The sequence below is a fragment of the Meleagris gallopavo genome, chromosome 3 (assembly GCF_905368555.1).
Source record: "Meleagris gallopavo chromosome 3, MGAL_WU_HG_1.1, whole genome shotgun sequence".
Taxonomy (NCBI): domain Eukaryota; kingdom Metazoa; phylum Chordata; class Aves; order Galliformes; family Phasianidae; genus Meleagris; species Meleagris gallopavo.
Genome location: NC_139406.1, coordinates 26,703,855 through 26,708,645, shown reverse-complemented (window position 1 = coordinate 26,708,645; position 4,791 = coordinate 26,703,855).

Sequence of the window (4,791 nt, the reverse complement as noted above, 5' to 3'; positions counted from 1 at the left end):
CCCAAGCCTGTCTCTTAACTCACACCAAATAGAATAATAATTACAGTTATGACTTCATTGTCAGGTTTGCATTTACAAATACACCTGTAGGATCAAATCCTGAATGTGCAAAGGAATTTGAAACTGCAGAAAAAGGGAAAATTCAGTTGCCATGTGAGTTATAGAAGGGGAATCTACAGGGAAACAGTCAACTTAAAGACTTTGTGTTGCAGCACCAAGCATCTTCCCTACACAAAACAAAAAACCCATGAAGAATAGTTCTTAAGCAATCTTTCTTCTCTGCTAGATTCTGAAGTCATAAAACAATCTCCTTTGCCAGCTTCTCACCATGCTTTGGTATCACCGTTCCATTAACTTGCTCTTCCCAGTAGTTGCAAAAGGCTGCGTGGGGACATTTAAAGTTACCAGTGTTGATTGCCAAAGTCATAGCTGTACATTTTCTCACAAAAGAAGACCTCCTGTACATTGGAGATGTTTCTAAATACCTCAGCTCACACATCTCAAAGGCTGCTTCTGTATCTGTTTTTTTTTTTTTCCACTCATCACCAGCACAGTGGATAAACTTAGTGCAGAATTTGCTTGCAAAATGCCTGACTGATCTCTCTTTTAGCACAACTTCCCCAAACAACTATGCTGGGGAATTATGTCTCAGGGCTGATGTCTAGAAAGATTAGCGCTTTCAAAGCATCATATGCCTGAGGGTTCCTAGTTGGCCTCTGACTTGAATAGCTGAAATCTGGAATTTGTTTATGCAGTCTCATTGAAAACAGCATCTTAAAGCTCAACTACTTTTTTTTTTTTTTATTAATCTATATTTACAAATCTGTAGTCAACATTCAGCATCACAGGAAAACCTGGAAATGAATACTAGGTTTGGAAGAACACTTGCAGAGCTATCTCTAATAAATTTATGCTGAACTCTCTCTGTTTCAAGATTTTGTGCACAAGTTAAGTTTAACTTTTGCAGATAGTTTCATTGAAGTTGGTATTTCACACTAATAGTGAACTTCACCCAACAGTAAATCAACAGGAAGTCACCAGGCAATTTCTATCTGACTTCTGGAACTACTCTCCATTCTGGACCACTTTCTTAACTGCAAAACAGATAACTGATTTGATGACATATGGTTTCAGTTTTTGTCTGAGTTCATTTCAAGAGTGTCTAATCTGTTACAGTATTTTTATCTCTGTCTCTGTTTGCTTTTTTTTGTGTTGGAAAAATTAATGATCAGATAGATTATCATACTTCCTCCTTCCTTTTGCTTCTCCATAGGCTTTTAGAAAAAGCTAATCAATCCTGATTGACTTCTTAGATCTAATTTAAGTAGACCACTGAGAGCAAATAGCAAAAATAATTTGGAATGAGAAAGAAAAAAAAGAAAATTATGAGGTCTTATTATTTTATTCTCTGGTTTCTTGGGTTCTTTTGGCTTCCATTACATGACTTCAGTAGGCTTAAAAGGATTTAAAGTGAAAATTTCTAAGACGGAAACAAGGAGCCAAAAACAGTGCTGGAATATATTGTATGTAGAGACATCATGGTGACAATAATATGAATAAAGCACAATAAAGATGGCGTGCTATCTCTGTATGGTAAAATGGAGCAAATACATTTCTTTATCTTGTTCTGAGTAATGCTCTTTTTATCTATGAGACTTTATTGTGTTATCTGAGTTTTATTTATTTATTTATTTATTTATTTATTTATTTACTTACTTACTTACTTACTTACTTATGTGGTTGTAATGAGCATTTCTCTGTGAAAACTGTGGGAATTGGCTTAATCTTTAGAAAGGTTCAACCTCACTGCTTACCACTAATAAAGTCTGACCTTAGAAGCCCTGGATAGATATTCATTCTCACCAGAATTATCAACAGACTACGGTTTTGAAACTTTGCCAGTAGAGAGAGTAAATTTTAGTTTTGGTGCTGTAATTAATGTGAAATGAACAGACCTAACTTCAGGTGTAACACATTGAAGTACATTAGGAAGGTAATATGTAATTGAAAAAAGATGTGATGGCAGTCTTGAAGGACTTCTGTTCTCCCATCAACTAGATGTTGGACAAACGTCTTAAATGCTCTGTACAGCTATTTTTCAGGAAATGCTAAAAGACACAGAAATATTCAGGGGATTTCCTGACACTTTGCATTTATTTGTTATTTCAGGTTATGTTAAAACAGATACTCATTTCAACTATCATATATAACTTCACAATTTAAGTACATTGTTTAAAATATTATTTATTTCAAAGATTTTTCTTTTTTTTTTTTAATGCTTATTGGAATTTGCTGACTTGTACTTCTTTGCTGCAGCAAGGACTGTGACTCACACATTCTACAGCAGTGATTATGTTCAGTTCAAAGATCTCAAATATCCAGCACAAATATATTTTATATGATTGTTCTTTTAGAACCTTGGGGGATGGTGTTCACAAAAAAACTGTATTTATTTATTAAGCATCAATGATTTTTCTTTAGTGATTAGGAAATAAAAATAGTAGCTTGCTTTACCTCTGAGTTTTTCTCTGATCAAAGCAGCTGGCACAGCCCTGGAATTCCACCGTCGGTCCTGGCTGGTTTCCTCTTGGAGTATCATATGCCTCCTGTGAGCAGTCCGTATCCCCTTTCCTGCTGTGGGCACCCGCTGGTGAGGTTTCACATCACTGTAGTCCACCAGGGATTCAATAACTTTTCCAACACCAGGCTGCAGCTCAGCATCCCCTCCTGCGCTTACAAAGCCTGAGCAGGGATCTACTAAAGGCACATCATCTCGGTGTGGGAATAAGGGGTAATTCGGCCCAAACGGAGGGGTGTCTGGATGGAATTTAAGGAAAGAATTGCTGTCTTTCTCTTCAAAGCTGGCGAAGTCATGTCTGTTCTCAGGACCTTTCATAAATGGCATGCACATCTTCTTGAACAGATTTTGATACTGTTGGTGATGCATCCTGTGAATTGGTTCAATTGACATGGCAGCCCACCTTTCAGCTCCATGAGAAACCATGGTCATTCTCTTCTATTTCTCTTATGTGGCAGCAAATTCAAAAGAGTCCGCTTACTCCCATTTCCTCAAGTTCCTGAAGTCTTAGCCAACAAACCAAAGTAAAAATAAGGGTCATCTTCCAGAACATCAGTACTAAGAATTCATAAAGACCAAAGCAGTGGCTTAAGTGGTGAATTCCTTCCCGAGAAGGGGATTTATCAAAAAGGTGCAAAAAGAATGGTGCTGCTAAATTAACAGTGAGTCTTTTTGTTGTTTGGTGACTATGGAAGCTACTTCACAATGAAATGTCTCCTAGTGTGGAAGATGGTTCACATGTACCATGGTAACCTCACCCTTCACAAAAATGCAGATAAAAACTTGAAATGACACTGCCAATTACTTATTCACCTACAAGAGGCAAAATTAAGACCTTTTCAATTTTACTAAGGGTTATCTGGTACTTTCATTGATTCATTTTAAAATAAACTATTCTTTTGATATCTAGAGAACAAATCTGAAAATAAACTGAAACACTGACTTAAAATTTATCAAATGCAATCATAGAAAAATAAAAATTCAGTAAACTGAAAAATTATTACTTGGAAAAAATAAATCCCATAGACATTACAGCATCCTATGCAGCTTAATTCTGTAGCTTTGCCATTTGCTTTATTGTTTGACAAACCTACTAACGTTGCAGGTCAGAATATGTTGCACTCATTTCCTAATTCCAAATCCTACTGTCTTCATTTAGCAATCTAGGAAAAAAAAAAGCAGTCTGAATTATACTGGTACTCTGCATGAATTCAGTGCCACCTGCAAAGGTCCAACACTTCAGAAAAAAGTAAACTACGCTTATTATACAACTTACTATCCAAGGAAGAGTCCTGTGTATTTGCCTTCATTTCACAGACTGAAATGCAAGTAAAACTTTATCCTGGATTTTGTTGGCAGACATTCTGTCTAAATTATCCTGGGAAGCAAATTTGCCAACTAAGCCAACTAAGGCCGAATGGTTTCTGCTGTCAGTTTTCAGAAGTGGTCTGTGATAGAAGAAGCACATAGGGGAGCTGGTCATCTGTCTGTGGTGGTACTCTTAAAGGTTTAAGATTCACAGAATCACTAAGGTTGGAAAAGACCTTTAAGACCATCCAGTCCAACCACTGACCCACCACCACCACCACATCTCTCAGTGCCACTGTTCCTGTGGAGCAGTCTTTCTTTGATGTAAGCAGCTATTTTTCATCTCTGACACAGCAGCCACATTTTTCCAGCAGTGAAATTTTCCTGTCAGACTTTGCTTGCTTCCCAGGCAGCTCATTTTTTCCTTCCCCTCTTCTTTCAAACACTGCCTTATCTAACCTACTACAAGTTAAAAACACTGGTATACCACAGAAGCCATGCCAGCACACCGGGATTCCAGACACTTTATGAAGCAGCACAATGAGAACCGGGCGGTACCTCTCATGACACTGATGCACAGAGTTCACTTCTGCAACTTCCTCGCTTTTATTTATTTGTTTGTTTGTTTACGTGTTTCTTAAGGGACAACGATGGAGCGGGATTAACCGCATACCGCCCGGCAGCGGGACGTTCTTAGCTGGAGCTGCCGCCGCGGCAGATGTTTCCCCGGGGTCTGAGGATGTGAAAGCACCACGCTTTCGCTCGCCGGAGCTCAGAGGTGCTCCGCGCTGCGGCCGGGAAAGCCCCTCCGCAGACTTCCCCGCGGCGGTCGTCCAGCGCGCAGCCCGGCCGCCGGGTGCCCGGTGGGGGTCGCTAACGGCTGCCGAGCAGCGGCACGGCGGGCG